We start from the raw sequence: 24,098 nt of genomic DNA on the forward strand, positions 1-24,098 counted from the left end.
TTATAAACCTATATGAATAATGATTACTGAAAGAAAATGACATCTGCTTTTTATATCATAAATTGAAATGAGCAACCAAAATATATATATATATATAAATGAAATAACAGAAAAATGTATCTAGAAAATTAATATTTCAAGAGAGTCTCTTTGGTCTTTTCATTTCTAGTATGGAACATTTAGAAATACAAATTGAAACATTTTCATTCTATCTTTCCATATTTATATAGTGCCAGAGAGATTCTGCAATTCTTTGTTATTAGTAGACAACTTCCTCCAAAAATATGAGTTGCCATATTTTCTTGAGAAAAAAACTTCATTATTTTATTTTTCTAAGAACGTGATGTCCACCTATAGCATCTAAAACCATTTCCTGATCAACTATATAAAAATGATTTTAAAAGCTTAAGATCTCATGTAACAAATAAAATATGAAATTATTCTATAAATGCTCTCCTGAGTGATATTTAACAATGAAAAAAATAGAAATCTTCCATTTAACACAGCTTCTGTGACAACTGTAATCGGAGAAATTATGAAAAGGGAATAGAGTAGCCTGTGCTTTTGTGGTGGCAGAATGGGCCTTGCTCATAGTAGGTGCTCTAAATCCTTCCTGGTTCACCGTATGGCCTTGATGAAGACCAAGGCCAACGCAGGTATTAGCAGTTTTATTGCTTTACCTGGTACACAGCTGAATGTAAGAAAACGCATTTGAAATGCTGGCTTTCCTTTTACAAGGGAGAACTATAAAAACAAAATATTGAGATTGAAATGTTTCCTACATCTGTAGTGGAAGAGCTACGGGGAGCCCACATAATGATGTGGCCCTAAAAGAGAAATAAAATTTCACTTCAGAGGGCCTCATTCTCCAAGCAGAGTTCAGGCTGGGTTGTTGGATACATGGTATTTCTTTATCCCACATGCCACCTGGATTTCAATACACTGCGCATATTCATTCTGATATGTAAATGAACATAGCAGTTGTCTTTGTCTTAATAACAATTGTATATTCTTATGTATTCATCTTGTCACTGTATTATCCTTTTTTCTGAATTCACATTGAGATAAAATATTTTAAAATTGCTATTATTTGGAGGGGAAACAACAGAAAAAAAGTATTTTTCTTTGCAAGTGATGACAAATTTTAAAAATACCTAATAATGTTTAGCACCATTTAAAAAATAAATGTCTTACTCTAAACAGTAAAAGAATGTAAGCGGAATCAACACGTTGGTCAGTATGATAAACTGTTTTGTGCTTAAATGCAGAAGTCTTTGCCCCTTATAATGTGCATTATGTATAAATTATTTATATAAAATTTTTAAATTGAAAGGCTTTTGTTATTTCACTCCTGTGATATCTGAATACTTAGTAGACACTATGTTTTAGCCAGTTATCCTCTGTCCATAAGAAAGATTAAAATACATACCTTAAATTATTTGTTGCTAAATAGATAGGAGTATATGGTATCCATATTTATGGGCATACACTGAAATATTGACAAAGTCTTCTCCCTAAGTAATCATGACTCATGCTCCTGCAGCTCCTGTTTTTTTGTACTCGGCATACATTCAGTTGTGAAAACAAGGCGTCCCTCCTCTAGCAGCTGTTCTATGAATTTGAGCTCACTCAAGAACCATAGAGCTAGTTCCCTTGGTTTCATATGAAACTTCCCAGTTTTAGAGTCAATTCACCATAGACAGGTTTCTCAGTAAATACTTAAAAACTTACAGCCAGTGGATATAAGACCCTGTGATTTTAATGAAATAAAAATCATTGCATAAACATTGATATGTAAGAATCTTGATTTTAGTACCTAAGGATCAGTTTGGGGATTTTTTTTTTTTCAGAAAGGATACCAAGATCTGTAAACTTCTAGTGATGTCTCGTCTATATGACCACCTCTTTTTGTGGGCACAAACTCATCTTAAAGAACTGTCTTCCAGTTGATCACTTCCGTATTGATCACATAAAGAACTGTAGGCTCTTCTCAGTTACATCTCATGAAGCTGGATTCTTTTTCTCATTCTAGGTTGATGTGTTTTATAACCCACTCCTCCATCTTGTATATTTTTTCTAAAATAAGTAAATGAAATTTTTTCTGTGATGCCTGTATGCATATTTGAGCAGTTAATTCCACTATTAAATTTAATTTTTTTGAGTATAAATTTCAGCAAATGAAAACCCAAGAGAAGTAGAGAAATATGTTCATAGTGTAATATGGCTAGATGTATTGCAGTATGTAGTTTCCCAAATATATTTCATAGCATACACAACATATATATTTCTGTATAACATATTCCTTTCTGCATATTAATTGTGCCTGTGGTTTGAAATATGTTAACTATGATCATGGAATCAAAACAAGTACATATATATATGTAAGTGAATGAGTCTGTTACTGTATAACTTGTTAAAATAATAAGCTAAAATAAATTTCTATGTCTATGTAAGATTTCTAGTGATGTAGATTAGTATGCATGTAGTTGGACATTCAAGAAAAAGTGCAATCAAACTATAATCTTAAAAGTTTCATTGAGGATATCTGTAATCTAGAATTGAATTTATCTTTCCTAACATTTTTCTGTTTACTATGATTTCCACTAAAATTCCCTGAAAAAATATTTCGGGTTCCCCTCTTCCTGGTCTCTGTATACATTCTGCAGTAAGGCTGTTGCCTTCCCACTCACAACTCCATCAAAATTTCTCTTAGCAAGAGCACAATGCCGTCCTCGGTGTCAAAATCCCGTGGCCAATTCTTGTCCCTAGCTATGGCATTTGAGTCAGCCACTCCCATTTCCATGATATACTTTCTTCCCTATCCTTGCAAGACAGTTTGGTCTCACTTGCTTGATCTGCCTCTTGTCCTAGACTTGTTCATGTAGATGCTCGGTCCCTGACGTTAGTTCCTGTTGCTCCTGATGATCTTGTTCATAATTATGACATTTATATATATATATATTTTTTTAATTTTTATAGGTATAGTAGGTGTCGATGAGATATTTATGGGATAGATGAGATATTTTGATACAGGCATAAAATGCATAATAATCACATCAGGGTAAATGGGGTCTCCATCACCTTAAGCATTTATCCTTTGTGTTACAAACAATCCAACTGCAGTACTTTAGTTATTTTTAAATAACTAGTAAATTATTTAAAATAAGTAAGTATAATTATAGTAAATTATGGCCAATTATTATTTGGCCATATTACTTGGCCAAATTTAATGGCCAATTAAAATTATGGCCAAATATTATAGCCACCACAGCATGGTGGCTATTTTACTATAGTAAAATACAGTTTCTCAGTATGATGCCACCATGTTGTGCCATCAAATGCTAAATCTTATTCATTCTTTCTAAAAACTACGCCGTACCCATTAGCCATCCCCACTTCCTCCCCATAACCTCACTATCCTTTCTAGCCCCTGGCAGCCATCACTGTAATCTCTATTTCCATGAGTTCAATTGTTTTAATGTTTACCTCCCATAAATAAGTAAGAACATGAGAAGTTTGTCCTTCTGTGCCTGGTTTAATTCACTTAACATAATAACCTCCAGTTTCATTCATGTTGTTGCAAATGACAGGATCTCATTCTTTCTTAGGGCTGATAAGTACTCCACTGTGTATATCTAACACATTTTCTTTATCTATTTTTCTGTTGGTGAACACAGAGGGTTGCTTCCAAGGCTTGTCTATTGTAAATAGTGCAGCCATAAACATGGGAGTGCAGATATCTCTTCAATGCACTGATAACCTTTTTTTTTAAGTACATACCTGGCAGTGGGACTGCTGTATCATATATTAGGTCAATTTTTAGCTTTCTGAGTGACATCCAAACTGTTCTCCACAGTGGCTGTGCTAATTTACATTTCTACAAACAGCATATGAGGATTCCCTTTTCTCCACCTCCTCGCCAGTATTTGTTATTGCTTGTCTTTTGGATAAAACACATTTTAACTGGGGTGAGATGATATCAATACTAGCTTTAATTTGCATTTCTCTGGTGATAATAATATCAAGCACTTTTTCATACCTGTTTTCTATTTTTATGTCTTGTATTGACAAATGTCTGTTTAGATCTTTTGCCAATTTTTAGCTGGATTATTAGATTATTTCCTATTGAGTTGTTTGAGCTCCTAATATATTCTGGTTATTAATCTCTTCTCAGATGAAGAGTTTGCAAATATTTTCTTCCATTCTGTGGGTTGTCTCTTCACTTTGTTAGCTGCTTCCTTTGCTGTGCAGAAGCTTTTTAACTTCACGTGATCCCATTTGTCCACTTTTGCTTTGATTGCCTGTGCTTGGTGGTATTACTCAAGAAACTTTTGCTCACTCCAGTGTCCTGGAGAGATTCCCCAATGTTTTCTTTTAGTAATTGAATAGTTTGACGTCTTGGATTTAAGTCTTTAATCCATTTTGGTGTGAGTGTTGTATATGGCGAGACATACGGGTCTAGTTTCATTCTTCTGCACATGGATATTCAGTCTTCCCAGCACCATTTATCAAAGAGGCTGCCCTTTCCCCAGTATATGTTCTTGGCACCTTTGTCATAAATGAGTTCATTGCAGATGTATGGATTTGTTCATGGGCTCTCTATATTGTTCCATTCGTCTGTGTGTCTGGTTTTATGTCAGTACCATGCTCTTTTGGTACTGTTCATGTGATTCCTCCAGTTTTGTTCTTTTTGTTCAGAATAGCTTTGGCTCTTATGAGTCTTTCTAAAATGAAAAAAAAAGAAAGGACTGACAGTAGGATTGTTTTTCTATTTCTGTGAAGAATGTCATTGGTATTTTGAGAGGTGTTTTATTGAACTGTAGATTTCTTAGAATACTATGGACATTTTAACAATATTGATTCTTCCACTCCATGAACATGGAATATCTTTCCATATTTTTGTGTCCTCTTCAATTTCCTTCATCAATGTTTAATTGTAGAGATATTTTACTTCTCTGGTTAACTCCTATATATTTCATTTTCTTTGTAGCTATTGTAAATGGGATTACTTTCTTGTTTTTCATATTATTTGTTGCTGGCATATAAAGATGCTATTAATTTTTATATGTCAATTTTCTATCCTGCAACTTTTTAAAACGTATTTATCAGTTCTTATACTTTTTGATGGAGTCTTTAGGTTTTTCCAAATGTAAGATTATGTCAACTGCAAACAAGGATAATTTGACACCTTCCTTTTCAATTTGGGTGCCCTTTATTTCTTTCTTTTGTCTGATTGCTCTAGCTAGGGCTCCCAGTAATATGTTGAATAACAGTGGTGACAGTGGGCATCCTTGTCATGTCACAGATCTTAGGGGAAAGGCTTTCAGTTTTTTTCCCCATTCAGTATAATACTAGTTGTGGGTGTGTCATATATGGCTTTTATTGTATTGATGAATATTCCTTATACAGTTTTTTAGGGTTTTTTTTAGGGTTTTTTTAATCATGAAGAGATGTTGAATTTTATCAAATTCTTTTTCAGCATCAATTGAAATGATCATATGATTTTTATCCTTCATTCTTTTGATATGTATCACATTGATTGATATGTGTGTGTTAAACTATCCTTGTATCCTTGGGATGAATCCCACTTGGTCAGGATAAATAATCTTTTTAATATGTAGTTTAATTCAGTTTGCTAGTATTTTGTTGAGGATTTTTGCATCGATGTTCATAAGGAACACTGGTCTGTAGTTTTCCTGTTTTGATGTGTATTTTTTTGTGATTTTGGTATTAGAGTAACACTGGCCTCATAGAATGAGTTTGGGAGGATTCCCCCCTCTTCTATTTTTGGAATTGTTTAAGTAGGATTGGTATTAGTTCTTCTTTAAGTGTTTGGTAAAATTCAGCAGTGAAGCCATCAGAACCTAGGCTTTTCTTTGCCAGGAGACTTTTTATTAAGACTTCAATCTTTTTACCTGTTATTGGTCTGTTCTGGTTTTGGATTTCTTCATAGTTCAACCTCAGCAGGTTATATGCGTCTAGGAATTTATCCATTTCTTCTAGGTTTTCCAATTTATTAGCATATAGTTGCTCATACTAGCTGCTAATGATCCTTTTAATCTCTGTGGTCTCAGCTATAATCAGGATAATTACTTTAAATAACATTTAAATCCTGACAACACCAAAAGTTCCACCTCTACCCCAGATTCACATGCATTCAGAAACACTTATTTGACTTCTCTTAAATGTTTAGAATACTTTCAAAACTGAATTTCTAATATTTCCCCTATAAACCTGTTCTATCTGTAGTCTTCCTACTCGTCTCAGTTGATGGCATTTTCAATCTTCTGGTAGTTCAGACCAAAAAACTTGGACTCATTTTTGATTCTTCTTTTGTTCTCAGACTATGTTAGCTCACCAAAAGTCCTGTTGTTTTGAACTCCCTGTCACCTGGTCTGGAGCATAGTGTGATTATCACGAGTCACTGCAACTTTCACTTCCCTAGCTCAAGCAATCCTCCCACCTCAGCTTCTTGAGTAGCTGGGACTACAGGCACATGCCACCACACCTGGCTAATTTTTGTATACTTTTTATAGAGACAGGGTCTGTCTCACCATGTTGTCCAAGCTGGTCTCAAACTCCTTAGCTCAAGCAATCTGCCCGCCTTGGCCTCCCAAAGTGCTGAGATTACAGGCATGAGCCATCACGCCCAGCTGAGCCACTGTTATTTCTAACCAAGTTATATGTCATCAGTTTCTAAAGTTATATCATTCCCTCTGTCTATTCTTGGCAAAGTCAAAGTTAAACTCTTAAAACAAAAGGTGAGTTATGTCACTCCTACCTTTAGAGCTCTGCAATGGCTTCCCCATGAACTCGGAGGAAGTGCTTATGACAGCCCGTATGCCTATCCTAATGACATACATCCCCACCTCCTCAATTATCTCTCTGATTTGTCATCTACTCTTATTCCCCTCACTTTCTCTATTTCACTGGCCACAGGCCTCCTCGATATGTTTAGAACAGACCAGACAACATCCTGCTAACATGTGTTTTTGCGTTGGCTTTTACTTCTCCCCAGAATGCCTTCCCTCCCCTTGGCTATCTAGGGTACCTCAACGGTTAACTTCTAACTTTTTTTTTAGTTCCTTACTCAAAAGTCACTTTAACAGTGAGGCCTATCTACCTTGAACACACTATTAAAATTTAGCCCATGAATAGCACTTCTGATCTTTTTTGCTCACTCTATTTTATGTATTTAATTAGCACTTATCACCTTCTTTTATACTATATAATTTTCTCATTTAGTAGGTTTATTATTGATTTCTGTCCCTCTCAATTACAAAGTAGAAAAGAAAGAGTTGTCTGCTTTCTTCACTGATGTCACCTAACCCCCATAAGCACAAACTAGGCACTTAATTAAATATTTGTTGTATTGAATAGACTCAGTTACATTATCAGGAATAAGTTGAAGCCATAGAGCAGACCCTTCCCAGGTCATTAACTATCCTTCTGGAAGAGGGTTTTGGATAACACAAAAGTGAAACAAAGAAACCTACATAGAACTTATGAGCACCACCTTATACTTCCAGCCCTGTCCAGCAACTGTGGATCCCTGAAAAACTATTTAAATTAGATAAACCTTAGCTTCTATAGACAGTGTCATAGCTATTTTAATTATAATATAACAAAATGCTTAATAAAATTAGATTCAAATATGTGGAATGCATAGCATGGCCCTAGAAGTTAACTCGCAATTAATTAAAAAATAGCTTCTTTTCATTCTTTCCCCTTTCTATTCTTTCTTGTTTTCAATTTGCTCACCGTGGGGACCTGCGGCTTTAAAGATACATTTTTTAAATGTTTATTTCCTTTTTTTAAAGCATATTTATTACACATATTTGGTGTACCAGTTATTATGCTATTATATTTTCATACTTATATGTGTCTGCCAGGAATCTGAACTCTTAGAAGTAATCTGTTTAAAAATAATACAAGCCCTTTCAGAAGCAAATTAGAATTGGTTCCAATATCATTCTCTTACCACTATACTTTAGGAGGCAAATTGAGCTTTTTCATTGCTAGAAGATTATGTTTCATTATTAATAAGACAAGAAAAGTTTTAAAAGCAATTTAATGTAAATATCTTGAAGTATTCTACATTAATAAAAACAAACTTGGTCTTCTGAATGAGTGTTTTTGATAGAGAGGCATAATTTGTCTCAGTTTATAGATAGAAAAATTACAGTTACATGAGCTGTCTAGGTACAAAACTCAATCAATCAAATAACATGGAAGTTAATCATGTTATTCTCCCCACTTAACTCACTCCTCTCACACTCAGTAGGCACTAGTCCAAGAAGTAACGTAACGATGCCATCAAGAACACACAGGAGGATCCTGTATATCTCCACTGCCTTAAATAGAGCGTTTAAGCATCTTTGAGTTCACTTAACCTATCCATGAGTACTGCTAAAAGTGTTTCATGTAGAATACATTGAGAGTCCGTATGAATGAGAAATATTTAACATATACATATACATATATATATATACATGTTTCTTTTCACTATTTTGAAGCCTTTGTGCAAAGGTGTCCCACTTGGCTATATAAAAAAGTATTCCTTTCCTGCTTTGAAAGTGTAAAATAGAGTAGATTAAACTCTATTTAAACAGTTTTAAACAGAAGCATGATTGATGACTCTCCCCACCTCTCTTCCATCTAATCTTACCATGGACACTTTAAATATTAGAAGATGAAAGTGTATGCCACAGAAGTTAAGGATGCTTTCGATGAGAAAAAAGGTTATCTTCAATAACTCGGAAACACTGAAATATATTCCTTCCCTACTTTTCCCAGATCATAAAACTCAGCATTTTTTCTCCTGTGATGTTTTCTACTTTGTAACAATTTTGTTTTTCAAAAACAAGATAAACCAAACAAGCAACAGAACAAAGAAAAAAAATGAAACCCATCTAATCATATAGTGTCATTCTTAGGGAATACTACTACGTTGTGCCTAAGACTCTTACAACTGAGGAAGAGTAGAATTATTTTGCACTACTAGAGAATGAAGAACAATAAATCAAAGTGACAAGTGATCAACTTGTGAACTATAAGTAAGTGTATGGATGAGACTAAATTGTTAACTCCTAGAGTTCTCCCTTGAGAGCTATTACATATTTAGTAATGAAAGATTGGAAAAACAAATATGAAGAAAGGAAAGAACATAAAACTTTGTGGCACTTACTGTTTTTCAGGCACTTGGCTATGAAGTTCTACATGCATTCTGATTTTTCTCAAATAACTGTGTGGAGTATAACTGGGCCCATTTTTTAATGCTGAAATCTGAGCCGTAGCTAGGTTGAGTCTTATTATACCTTGTTAACATTGCTAGAAACTGGCAAAACACTGAGCGGTGCACCAAAGGGAATGATGTCTGATAAACACTATACAATGGGAAGAGAGTGAGGTTGCGTTCAGGGTCTGTGATTATTAATGGCTTTCAAAATATGGTTGCTAAGTCAGTAGGAATGTTATATATGAGACATAAAAAAACACTTATTTCTGAAGAAAGCTTATTTTTTTTGAGACGGAGTCTCACTCTGTTGCCCAAGCTGGACTGCAGTGGCACGATCTCGGCTCACAGCAAGCTCCGCCTCCCGGGTTCACGCCATTCTCCTGCCTCAGCCTCCAGAGTAGCTGCGACTACAGGCGCCCGCCACCACGCCCGGCTAATTTTTTTGTGTTTTTAGTAGAGACGGGGTTTCACTGTGTTGGCCAGGATGGTCTCGATCTCCTGACCTCATGATCCGCCCACCTCCGCCTCCCAAAGTGCTGAGATTACAGGCGTGAGCCACCGCACCCGGCCGAGGAAAGCTTTTAAAAACCTAACAAAGCAAGTGTTTGCCATAGACCAATAATTGGAACATTAACCAAGCCAGATATATTGGCTTTTCTGTTTGGGGGTGGTTGGTTTTTGTTCTTGTTTTTTTCCCCATTGAGATTTATGTAAAATTATCTGACACAAAGATTGGGAAAAGGAAAAACAGGTGATTAAAACAGCTTAGATTCTACAAAAAAATGCTGATTGGTACAAGAGGTCTAACAAGACAGGTGACAAAAGTGCTCGGGGACCAATAATCTCTACATGGTTGCTTCCCTTAGACAGGTGGCTGCAGAATTCTTACACTATAAATTAAGGAAACAGTTGGAACTCACCTTTAAATATCAGCCTTCCTGTCAGAGCACTGACAAGGTGATCTGTGGTGCTGATTCACTTTCAGTAACTGTTCAAAAGCACATTTTTAATATCAGATGCTTACTTTAAACAAAATATGTTTCCATCAGCACTGAGTTGTAGCCTCTAGACTACATCTTAGTTTGTGGCTGCCTTTACAAGTTGAACATTGATTTAGAAAAGGGGGTTATGTTTCATAAGTATTGCATCTTTTCTTAATTTTTAGGGAACTGAAACTTGCTATTACTTTGTACATTTACGTATGTTTTATATTTATATGTGCCATAAACTTTCCTAGTTTGTAAATCAATTTAATATGTTCATTAAATATTTTTGGTAGTTCAAGTTCACTTGGGTCTTAGATTTTTATGTATCCTTAGAACTTAAAAACTTCAAGCATTTTAAGAACTGGTTCTGCCCTGGAGAGGCAGTATAACTTTGAAATACTATTTCCTTATCAGTACCATGCTAATAACACCTAACTCACAACAAATTGTTAAACTAGGTTGACATACGTAAACCCCACATATATGGAATTCCATTAACTAAACTTTATATATAAAATATTTATATATTACATATACAATATTTGCTGCATAAAATATTCAGAAAATGCCGCTATAATCCAACATCTAAGACTATTCTTTATATATATAAATATATATATACACACACGCACATACACAACACACACACACCAGTATATATGTATAATATTTATATATGTGTATATATATACCAGCTTTATATAAATTACTCTCTTTACATATAATGTAAATATGTATTTAAATATATATGTTATATTTACATTTATATAAAGAGAGATGATGTAAATACTCCTAACTAAAGGAAATGATGCCTGAGAAGTATATTTAGCACAGTATCTAGCACATAGCAAATAATAGGGGTGATGATGATAGTGATGACTCTTATGTTTATGCCATCAGGCACTTAATATCTAGTCAAATAAATACAGATGCTTTTAAAATCATATAGTGGTTGTTTAAGTATGTGTTAGCTTGATTTTTCACTGAAACTTGGTTAAATTTGTGGGAATTTGGTTAAATGAGTGGGAAGATGGGTAGAAGTAACAGAGAGTAAGTGGTAAAGTGTTTAATAAGCGAAACTTAGCAGGAACCGAAAATTGCAACTGAGTACCTGGAGGGAGGGATTGGAGAGCAGTCAGCTTCAAGAGCCAAGTTGGAGAATCAGTCAGGTGAGAAGGGAAAATTACTTCCTCCTGATTAGAACAGAGAGCCATGGGAATTTGTTCTGCTGATGAGCAGACGTATAATGAAGATCTTTTTTCTTTTTGCTTCCGCCTGGAGAGGGAGAATCAGAAAAAGTCTTATAACAAAAAGTAAGCGGAAATAGAGCAAGGACTTTCTAGATGATTAGGAAAACCAGGAAAGCAAAAAGGATAACCATCTCCCTAAAAGACTTAGCAGACTGAATGGAGGAAAACCGCTAGCAGAAAACTCACTCACATATTCTTTCATACCCAGTTGCCTTGGAATCCGCAAGTCGCTGTTATGTAAATGACCTGAAACGTTGTTTGGGTTTGAAGTTATCTCCTAGATACAAAGTGATATTAGAGGACAAGAAATAGCTTGGGATCCAGATAGGTCTGGCCTTCTACCATAGCTAGGTTCTATGTTAATAAATGTGTACAAATTATTTAACCTCTCTGAGGTCTACTTTCCTGTTTAGTGCAAAGTAGATATAAATATCATCCTAAAAGCATTATGGTAAGAACAAAACAAATCCAATTTATGTCATTTTTTTTGCATAAAATACTCAGAAAATGCTGATTATAATCCAACATCTAAGATTATTCTTCCTTTATCTTTTCTATTAGTTCATTTCTTCTCTTCCTTCTCACTAGATTCTTTTTCGTTGTTGTTATTTTTTGGTTTTTTTTTTTTTTTTTTTTTGGCGGAGTCTTCCTCTGTTGCCCAGGCTGGAGTGCAATGGCGAGATCTCTGCTCACTGCAAGCTCCGCCTCCCGGGTTCAAGGGATTCTCCTGCCTCAACCTCCCTAGTAGCTGGCACTACAGACGCCCGCCACCACACCCGGCTAATTTTTTGTATTTTTAGTAGAGACGAGGTTTCACCGAGTTAGCCAGGATGGCCTCAATCTCCTAACCTTGTGATCTGCCCGCCTCGGCCTCCCAAAGTGCTGGGATTGCAGGTGTGAGCCACTGTGCCCGGCCTCTTCTTGCTTTTTTTTTAAAAAAGCAATACTTGTTCTTCTTAGTCAATACCAACTTGCCTTATGTCCTTAATAGTCAAATAAAGAATGATGCCTAGCTGTAGAGATTGTTTCCCAAACTCTAGATCTGCATTTTAACTCTAACTAAATTGCTATCTCAACTTGTATCTTCTGCAGACATATTCGATTCAACATATCCCAAGTGACAACATCAGATCACCTCTTAACCTCATCTTTCCCCATCAATAGTATCTAGCTCAATTAATGGCATTACATTGTTTTCAAGGCTGTAACCCAGAGGTTTTCTATCTTATTTATCACTTTTAGTTTGGTAAAAATCATGTTCTTCATAATATTTAGAAATAGATGCATTTCCAATCTCTTAGTTTAAGTCCAAAGCATCATCACCTGGACTAATCTCTTAAAGAATCCCTTTGCCTCTAAACTCGGCCATCTCTAATTATCACCACAATGTTTCCTGAGTTTTGTGGAAGCCAAATATCCTAAAAATAGGCACAATACCCTGAGAGTGACACTGTAAAATATAAAATAAAATAAAATAAAATACCAGGCACAATTAAGCTATACAATAAAAGATTAATCAAAGACTCTGGATGAACTGGAGCTAGAAAGAAATGTTATGTGATTATATTGGGTTGTATTGCAACTACTACTGTGTTGTTCTAAGTTCTCTTATCTCTCATCAAGTAAGACGTACAATGATCTATAAAGCACCGGCACATAATGGAATAAATAGGAAATATTGAAGCTTTTACTGAAGACTGAAATTCCTGTCCCTTTATTCCCAGCTGATTACATTAACTTGTACTTTCCTGGAAAATTGATATCAGTAAATATGAACATACTCATATTCCCTAGATTCTCTAACCAACTGCCAGGAGTATTTACCCACCATCTTCTCTTGTCTCTTTTCTATAGTTTCTCCTGTTATTGCTAAAGTAAAATTGCAGCTTGAGTCTTATGGGAGGAAGGCATGCTCAGGGGTATTTATAATCTGCAATGTGCAAATTATAAGTTTAGCTTCTGTTATCCAGGGCATTAGTGTATAAATTTATGTCCTCCATAGTTAAACTTTTAACCTTTTTATATAAACTGCCCATTTTCTCATCTAGAGACTCATATTTTCTTCTCCAAACTACATAATATTTTCTTCTATAAATTAAAATAATATAATGTAACAACAAAAACAATAACAAAAAGTTCCATTGAGACTGCTACTCCCTGGCACACCTTCTCACCTATTGATTTGGAATGCCATGAGGGAGCAGCCAACTTATGTAACCTGCAGTTGCTCACTACTTTCTCCTTTCGCTCTGACTTCTACTTCCACAATTTGTTAGAAAAGCACTCTTTACTAAACACTGTATCTAACATTATTGTTGATTTATAACTCATCCAATCAAGTCATCTTTTATCAATTCTCATCTTACTTTTCTGTAGCATTGGGAATTTTATGACATTTCTTAAACATGTTGTGGAAAATCACACTTCTACCTTATGTTTTAAGTTACTCTTTTTTTCCTATTTTTTCTTGTGATCAAATACGCCTAATGTTTATGATTTTAATCATTTGTAAATATATAATTCAGTGGCATAAAATACATTCACGATGCTGTGTACTCATCACCATTATTATGCCATAAATGTTTTTATCATTCCAAACATAAACTCTACCCATCAAAATAGGATTATCCCTTTCCTCTCCCTGTATCCCTGGCGGCTTCTATTCTGCTTTCTATCTCTATGAATTTGTCTACTCTAGGTACCTCATATAAGTTGAACCATATAGTTTCTGTCCTCCTGGTTTATTTCTTTTTATTTTATTTTTCTAAATTAAAAAATAAAAGTATATATTTATCTTGTACAATATGATGTTTTGAATATCAATACATTGTGGAATGACTAAATCAAGTTAATTAACGTATGCATTTAAATTATTCTTCAAGTTCGGGTTCTAGATGACATTGAAATGTTCAAACTACCAACACTGTATGCTATCAGTTGAGGTAATAGACTTATTTACTGTGAAGAAAATTGGAGTTATAGTTTCATTTATTCATAGCAAAACATATCATAACTTTTAAAATAAGCTCTCATGTCCCCTCTTCTGCCCAATTATTGAATTGTTAAATTATGTTGTTTCTTTTAATTGTGTATTTTGTCCCCAGTAGCCAAACTAGAAATCTTGGAGTAAATCTTGGCTTTTACCCTTCCTGTATCCTGGAAATCATGTATTATGCTGCACAACCCAATCTAGTGTTGCGTCCTAAATGGCCATATCCAAAAATATAATCTGTAAATTTAGGAGTCAATCTTTTGCACATGCTGAAATTATAGAAAATCTCCTAGGTACACAAATTATTTTAGTTATGTTCATCTCTACCCTAGCCTGTATAGGGTTTCCAGTCTGATCTTGTATTATGTCTAACATAATACTTTATCTACAGTTTCTCTTCATTTCCAGCCATTTGACTACAGCAGTGAGGGTTAATGAGATAATGGTGAGCATCAGTTAGATGACAGGGACTTAACACTACAAATTCTTCTTTGTATCTGTTAGTTCCAGCAAACAGCTCCAGAGCAGTGTCTCTTGCTGCTGTGACTCCTCCCAAACATTTCTGCCTGTGACAAAAATAATTTTAACTTTTCTTGTGTGGCTGTTTGCCTTTCTGGTTATATTGTGGGTTTCTAAAAGGTAGATACCATTTCCTACCTTTAGATTGCAGTCTTTATAACACTAGTGTCCATGTTACACACCAATTTAATAATCTGAATATTGAATAATAATGAAGAACTGGAAACAAAATATATGTATTAGCCTCCTATTGCTGAGTAACAAAGTGCCACAAATTTAGTAGCTCACGACAAAACCATTTATAACGTCACCACAACAAAACCATTTATAATGTCGAATTTTTCTTTATAGCAGAAGCCCAGCCTATTGTGACTGGATTATCTACTAAGGTTCTCACTGGACTAAAATCAATTATCGGCAAAGAATGCTGCTCTCACCTGGGACTCTGGGTCTTCATTCAGGCACAAGGGTTTTGGTTAGAGTGTGTATTCCCTCGCACACCTTCTATGTGATTCTCTCTGTCTTCAAGCACATCAAATCTTTCTCTTGCTTCAAATCTCACCAGTTTTCTCTCCTGTGTTTAAGGGCTCATGTGATTGCATTGAGCCCACCAGGATAGTAAGATAATCCCCCTATTTCGTAAGCCTGCTGGTTAATAACCACAGTTAACATTTGTACCGTTTCTATTGTCAGGTAATATATTCACAGACATAACACAACGGACAAAATTCATGGGGGATAAGATTCTGTCAACCACAATATACATAAGCTACATATTAATCAAGTAGAAAAGAATACGAAATATATATTACACTGTGATTGCAAATATGCAAAAAACTGTAGGTGAGCAGAGTCAGGAAAAATTATTCCAAATATTAAGATGTATATAAGTTATTATTTTCTATTTAGAAATGACATTTGGTCTTATTTATGAGATAAAATAGAAAACATATAAACACCAACATACAATTTTAAGGTTAAAAATATGATTAAAATTTTTTTAGTAACAAAGCATAAATTTCTAATTTTATTATCAGTGGCTGGAATTTTTCCTTACCTTAGAAAAGTTTACTGGGTTATTTTATTTTATTTATTTTATATTATTGAGTAATGATAAATGTTCTGTCAGGATCATTTAATAAATCCAATACATAATTTGATTAGGTAGGTGAGGCAGTAAAATAAATAAAACATTGTTACATTGTTAATATAATAACAACATATGACTGCTAAGAAATGCAATCATATATTAACTCCACATATGTACTGAAAATGGGAGATACCATGACATGTTCAAAGTTTTCTGTAAATAACGGTTGACTTTCATCCTCAGTTTACCATCATTCATGAGGCAGGTTTTAAAACTTAGAAGCATTATATTAAGTAAAAGGTATTTGTGACAACTATTATGTAAAGATATTGATTTATTTGTAACAGCCTTCCTCTCTAAATTGTTTAAAATGTTAGTCTTGTTAGCTATTAATAAACAATGGAAGGCCAGGCACGGTGGTTCATGCCTGTAATCCCAGCACTTTGAGAAGCTGAGGCAGGTGGATCACCTGAGGTTGGGAGTTCAAGACCAACCTGACCAACATAGGGAAACGTCGTCCCTACTAAAAATACAAAATTAGCCGGGTGTGGTGGCGTGAGCCTGTAATCCCAGCTACTCAGGAGGCTGAGGTAGCAGAATCTCTTGAATCCAGGAGACAGAGGTTGCGATGATCGGAGATCTTGCCATTGCACTCCAGCCTGGGCAACAAGAGCGAAACTCCGTCTCAAAAAAATAGATAAATAAATAAACCATGGAAGGTATTATGCAAATCCAGAGATTAATCTAGAAATCTTCAAAATGAAACTTTTTTTAGAAATTATTTAAAATATTACAGCAAAGCAGGGTAATATACTAAATTGTTTTCAACAAAAGTCAATACTTCAAGTATGCTTGAAGTGCTACTTTGACTTCCACTGCTAACTCATGAATTATTTTTAGACATTAATTTAATTTAGATCACAGTCAGTGAAAATGTTACCTGTTTTTACACTGAAACTACACATGAATAAGCAAATAGCCCTTGGGATGTGTGTAACAGCATGCATGTGAACAGATTTTTAATCAACTTATTTTTTAAATAAATTTAAATATTTTCAGCATTTCATTCTCCTCTCCTCCCTACCTCCCTATATTCAAATATATTCCAAGGTCTTGCGTGAAAATAATCCAATGCCTTCCAAGTGGCTCAGTATGAAAAAAACTGCATTGGATCATGATGGATGGAATTTATTTCCTAAATTGTGTGGACCTGTGAGGTGATCTGAGGGAGATCACAAGGGTTAATATTTTGTAAAATAACAGGAAATAATCAAGATTTTTTTACTCATTATTTACATATTGCTTCTATGAATCCAATGGCACTCAAAAGAGTCCATCTGTTTTGTAGCAATCTAGTTCTCTGATTCTGCAAATGAGGTTGAAATCAATATATTTCTACACAATCTAACAGTATTTTTTTGGAAGTTACATTTTTTATTTTTAGTGTATTATGATTTAAAGCATTATAGAACACTATATTTTTAATTATAAAAATAGTATTTCTGAATGTGTCACTTTCTCTTCCACTTGATATATTTGCATTGTTTATGTTTATAAAATATTCTTTATGCTTATATTACTTTATGTTAAACATAGATAAAAATAGAAAAAAACGTAAAATTGATTTCAGTCAGTATTTAAGATTTTTAAAATTTATCTTTACTCCATTTTTGTCTACCAACTAAATCCTTTCCTATTTTAAAACTCCAATTAAAAGGTTGGCAATAAGAAAAGCTAACACTCATGCTAAGAAGATACTGTTGAGAGTTTGCTTGAAGAAACTGTGAGAAAAAAGAAAGCATATGTAAAGAAAAAAATACCACTTTCTTAAGCAACAATGTGATTAAATATTGGAATGATGAGCTACAATTGAAAAAATATTAAAATCTTATAATGAGATAAAACAAAAGGTAATAATGCAGCCCTGTAGATGAGTTAAGGAAACGTTTTCACCAAGTAACAGTTATGATTGCCTTTGTTGATATTTATTATGGCTATCCCTCTTTAAATTTTGATATTTCCTTTAATGCATATGCAATTTATAATATGAGAGTATATTATAAATTGAGTCAACTCTTTACTTTCCCTTTTCATATATATGTACGTACATACATACAAATTAATATATACAGACGATCCCTGATTTAGAATGTTTTAACTTAATTTTTTTTTTATTTTATGGTGGTGCAAAAGGGATACGCGTTCAGTAGAGACCATTCTTTGGGGACCCGTACAACCATTCTGTTTTTCACTTTCACTACAGTATTCGATAAATTATATGAGATATTCAACACGTTATTATAAAACAGGCTTTGTGCTAGGCGATTTTGTTCAACTATGGGCTATTGTGAGTATTCTGAGCATGTTTAAGGTAGGCAAGGTATTGAATGATTTTTTAACTTATGATTGGTGTATCAGGACATGACCTCATTAGAAGTTGAGGAGCATCTGTATTAAAAAACCTTCCCTTAAAACCTTCCCTATGCTAGGTTCTGGGAATAAAGAGATCTAGACCCTAGTGACAAAATTGGAATATGGAGTCAAACTATTACACAAACATGCAAAGCACTATAAAATGTCGACAGTAAAGACAACATACTGCGATGTCTATAAGCTTGGAGGGGGCATTAAATGATAAGTGTCATTACTAACACGACTAAAAAGTGGACAGATAATGAAAATGTCACATATTAAACATTTTTTTTTTCATGACAGAAAGCATTATTTGAAGTGTCTACAAAAGGTTGAGTCCTATTCATCTGGAAAAAAGAATAACAGCATTGTTATTCATATTTTGGGTCACAAATAAATATAAGCTGCTCTGTCCAGATGTAGAAAATAATTTAAGGTAGTTTAAATAATGAAGTAAAATGATTAAATAAAAATAATGTATTACTTGCCAAAATATGTAATTAAAACACATTTGTACACTAATGAATGTCTTGAATCTTACCACTTCCTCAACTTGTATTGTTACATTATTAAGAAGTGATAATGGCTGGGTGCGGTGGTTCACACCTGAATCCCAGCACTTTGGGAGGCCGAGGTGGCTGGATCACCTGAGGTCGGGAGTTTGAGACCAGACTGACCAACATGGAGAAACCCCATCTCTACTAAAAATGCAAAATTAGCCAGGCATGGTGGTGCATGCCTGTAATCCCAGCTACCCGGGAGGCTGAGGCAAGAGAATCGCTTGGACCTGGGAGGTGGAGGTCATGGTGAGCCGAGATTGCACCATTGCACTCCAGCCTGGGCAACAGAGCGAGACTCAAAAAGAAGTGATAGTGTATTTAAATCGACCTTGTTCAAATACAGATAGTAATATCCACAGGTTTTAACATATTTAAGGTTTTAGTTAACACTTTAAAAATAAAATCTAAATAAATCATAAATCCTAGAGTAATTATAGATAAGTTATGCTGAGTTTCTTTTATAACATTCTGGAAATAGCAAGTTTAGAGGAGCATAGCTAAGGGGTGGGTGGGGAACATAAGAATGGTGAAGGCTGCTTGGATCCCTATGAGCAGCGCCAGAAAGCTACAATAAATAATAAAGTGGGTTTGTAATAAGGGAAGTGAACAATTAAGCACCAAGTAAGTGTAAAAGCAAAGTAAAATGTTCTGGCAAAATGTATGTCAAGTGTCTAGCAACTATGTTTCTGCACTGTGGTAAGACAATTAATGAGGGAGGCAGGAAAGTCGGCAAGTAATGCATTATAATTATCAATCAATAAGTGTAATGAATACATTGATCAAAGTCTAAATATCTCCTGAGTTAAGTAAGAGGCATAATGGAGCTATAATTACTAGTATTGGTGGGATCCAATTTCTTCAAGGACAATCATAAAATTAAAATGTGAAAATGTTGGGCAAATAGCCCAATTAGAGACATTTGTAAGTTTGAGGTAAGGTCGCTGAATGCAGATGTCAGTAAAAGATAAGAAGAATTTTCCATGCTTGGTAATTACTGAAGTTCTGATTAGCTAATGTTTGTAGGTGGGATTAAAACATAACTACGCAGCGAAAAGAAAAACATTATTTAAAGTAGAAAAAGCAAACCATAACTTGAAGTAAAAAAAAAAGCCGTAATAGAATACTCTTATTTATCAGGGTAAAACTGTATGTTATATTGTAATAATACTTATGTATTAATAATATGTATTATTGTATGTATATGTGTTATGTACATAATAATGTGTGTTATACTATAATACATGTACACATACAAAGACACACATATATATTAGTAGAGAAATATATATATATGTATATGCAAATATTCAGGAATGCATACATGTATAATTAAATCTTAAGCCAATTATCTCTCAAATGGAAACAACAGCAAAATAATGGTTTTTCTGTAACTGGAGAGAACATTAAACTACATAAACATTACTTTAAATTTTAGTTCTCAGGAGCTTAAAAGGGAAAAAAAATCCTGACATTTTAAAATTTATATTATTCCTCATTTTTAAAATTGCTCCTACGTACCTCTCTTTGGTGTGTCAGTATTATTGATTAGATTAGATTTGGTTTCCTGCAGGATGCCTCAAACCAATTTAGTTGGGTAGCCTTAAGTGTTCTTGCTGACAAATTACTCTTATTCATGTCAGTTAAAGGGAATGGCAATGATTTTTTTGAACTCTGTAAAAAGTGTCATTAAGGATTTCCTCCATGCTAGGCATGACTATTGCCTTCAACCCTGCTTTGACATTTCATTTATCCAAGGGTGTCCTTGCTTCCTTTCCCTCATCTAAACTCAATAATTATGGTGCCACACTATTTAGCCTTAGAGATAAATTTCCAAAACAATTCCAGATAGTCCAAAACTCAGTAATTTGTCAATTCATTTGCTCCAGCAATGATAAAAGCATTTGTATTTTAAAAAGAATTGTATGGTCTTGTGAGGTAGTACGTGTTCAAAAACAGTATTATACCAAAAATTTAAAATAACCTCTTCTCTCTTTTCACAAACTTCTAAGTTGCTATCAGTGATATTGTTCTTAAACTTTTTCTGTCAATATTTATTTAAAAATCCATTTAAAATGGGCCATATGAATGAGAATTTTAATGCTGCATTGATACTAACAAATTAAGCAATACTCATAAGTATTAAATATGAAATAACAGATATGTCTTAAACATTTCCAATCCTCCATTCTCCAAACACCAGAGATATTTTTGAAGCTCATGACCTAGTTTGCACCATCTACTATTTTCATTCATTACTTTTAGCTACCAATCAACTGATTACTTCCTTATTTATTGAATAACTAGATTCCCTTTCACTTTTGCCACCATTCCTAATAACTTCAGCAAACATGTATGATCTATTCAACATGTTGTGTAGTTCCATTTCATCCTCATCTCTAAAATGTTTTTTCTCTACTTTCTTCAATTACCTACTCCCATGGGTTTGACCTAGATCTTCATAACCAATACCTTCATCCCCAATTCAAACGTATAATCAAAAGTATAATTTTCTAGCTCACCAACTCAATTACTCACACCTCACCACTCCAGAGCTCCAGAGAAACTTTCTAATCCTTGATCTTACCAATTTTCACGTAAGCCAAATTCTCATGTATAATCTCTTTATATATAGAAAAAATATATAAAGACACTATATATATATGTCTATATATACACACATATATATTTTATATCTTATAAAATTACATATTTAATTCATAAAATTAAGTATATATAGAGATTAAAAGGGAAGGAGGAAAGGGGTAGATTATAAAACAAAATTATAAAACATTCTTTAATACATAATTTTAAAGATTTAAAGGCTAGAAATGGTAATTATTTTACCAAGTTTACTGATGTGAAGGTAGGTAAAAGACTAGAGAGAAATGTATTTGGGGAGGAAAATGAAACAGTCATCTTTTGGCATGCTAGGTTTAAGCAGTTAATCAAATATCCAAATGAAAATATCAAGTAACCATTGTACATCGTTACATTTATTTATATAGTACATATATATACACATTTATGTATGTAAATACATATAAATATATAAATACTATATACATATTGTACATACATATAAATACATATAAGTATATGTGTAAATACTATATACAGTATTTATATATACAATGTATACATGTATTTATGTATACAATGTAAAATATATATAAATACAATAAATGTGTACATATATGTTTATATATAATATATAAATTATAAATGCATATATGCTATTATATATAAAATATAAAATTATGTACAATAAAATTTATATATAATAAAATTATAAATATAAATTTATATATAATATTATAACATTTCTCTTAGTTTTAGATTTTACTCTAGATTTCATTCATTTTCTTTGTTTTCCTTTATAGCAAAACTCCTCACAGGCTGTGAGCATTTGCTGATTATACTTCTTTACTTTCTTTAGTTTCCTTAATCCATGCTGGGCTGGAGTGGTCTCCATGAGTCCATAATAGTCAGTCTTAAAAAATCCATAACCTGCCTCGTCTCAATTCCTATTTCCACTTGCCTGTCCTGGGCAAGTCAGACCCACAGAAGCACTCCTTCCTATTACTGCTTCTACCTGTGCACACTATTGTCCCTTGGTTTCCACGTGATACGCTCTATGATTCTCCTCCTACCTCAGTAACTGCTCCTTCTAGGTCTCCCTTGTAGTTGCTTTACTCTTTGACTCCTAGTTGCTTTACTACTTGCTCCTCCTAATTGCTTTACTCTTTGATTCCTAAATGCTAGAATGATCCAGAGCTCAGATTTTGGCCTCACATTCACTCTATCTGTCTCTAGGAGCAATATCTCTCAGAGAATTTATGTAATCGCATTACTTTATAGATCATTCACCACCAAATCAACAGCTTGATAACTGGAAATTCCCTGAAATTTAGATGATATAGTGCAATAGTGACTTACTAACTTTATCGGATGTTTTCTATGCAGCTACAACCTAGCATATCAAAATACGACTCTTTCCCAAATCATTAGTCTTATTAAATGTACTATAATTCACTAGTTATTAAAATTTATTAAAATGCCCCAACAATGACACCCAAGCAAAATTCTCACGTATAATCTCTTTCCTTTGCATTCCATAGCAAAGTCTGTGAACTCTTTACTTTTCTCCACTCTCACTGTCATGACACTAGTTTTATCATTCAACTTCCACTGTTCTTACACTGGACCAAAATGGCCTTCTAAAATATATCTTAGGTCATATTACTCCACTTCATAAAACCTTCTGGTTATCTCTTAAGCCTTCAGAATTAAATTCAATCTCCTTTGCATGGCTTTCAAGCTTTCCACGAGGTGGTCTTTCTCACTACAACTACCTTATTCCCATCCTCCAAATACAATCCAGGCACTTGAGACTTCTTTCTGTTCCTTGTTCTAGCCATAATTTGGAAGACTCTGTCACTACAGGATCCCACAGCTAGATCTTTCCCAGCACGTTGATCTTAATCCAAATGGCAGTGAAATCAGGTAAATATTTAGAAAGTGAGTGGAGAGATATATATGCTAAAATAATCAAGGACTACCTCATACCACTTCCCAATTTCATTGTGTCCCTAGAACTTACCATGTTCTAAAGTTATCTTGCCTGTTAATTTCCTTTGTTTCTATCTTTTGCTTCCCAACTGAAATATATGATTCAGGACGAGAAGGCCATTGTCAAGACTGCCAATTGTTGAAACCTCAACACCTAGAACACGTAAACATATTGTGAGGTGACAGCGTGCTGGCAGTCCTCACAGCCCTCCATCGCTCTGGGCGCCTCCTCTGCCTGGGCTCCCACTTTGGCGGCACTTGAGGAGCCCACAGCTGCACTGTGGGAGCCCCTTTCCGGGCTGGCCAAGGCCGGAGCCCGCTCCCTCAGCTTGCAGGGAGGTGTGGAGGGAGAGGTGAGAGCGGGAACCGGGGCTGCGCGCGGCGCTGCCGGGCAGCTGGAGTTCCGGGTGGGCGCAGGCCTGGCGGGCCCTGCACTCGGAGCAGCCGGCCGGCCCTGCCGCCCCGGGCAATGAGGGGCTTAG

At 34.4% G+C, this 24,098-nt stretch overlaps 1 long non-coding RNA gene across 1 annotated transcript; it reads right to left on the reverse strand.

The window, feature by feature from the left end:
• Window positions 1-1,789: 1,789 nt before the first annotated feature.
• Window positions 1,790-24,087, reverse strand: LOC129018869 (uncharacterized). Its single transcript, XR_008495445.1, has 3 exons — window positions 23,648-24,087; window positions 11,336-11,499; window positions 1,790-2,076 (listed from the first exon to the last, which is right to left on the reverse strand). It is a non-coding gene; the product is annotated as an uncharacterized LOC129018869 (long non-coding RNA).
• Between the last annotated feature and the right edge of the window lie 11 nt (window positions 24,088-24,098).

Source organism: Pongo pygmaeus, chromosome 17 (genome assembly GCF_028885625.2).
Source record: "Pongo pygmaeus isolate AG05252 chromosome 17, NHGRI_mPonPyg2-v2.0_pri, whole genome shotgun sequence".
Taxonomy (NCBI): Eukaryota; Metazoa; Chordata; class Mammalia; order Primates; family Hominidae; genus Pongo; species Pongo pygmaeus.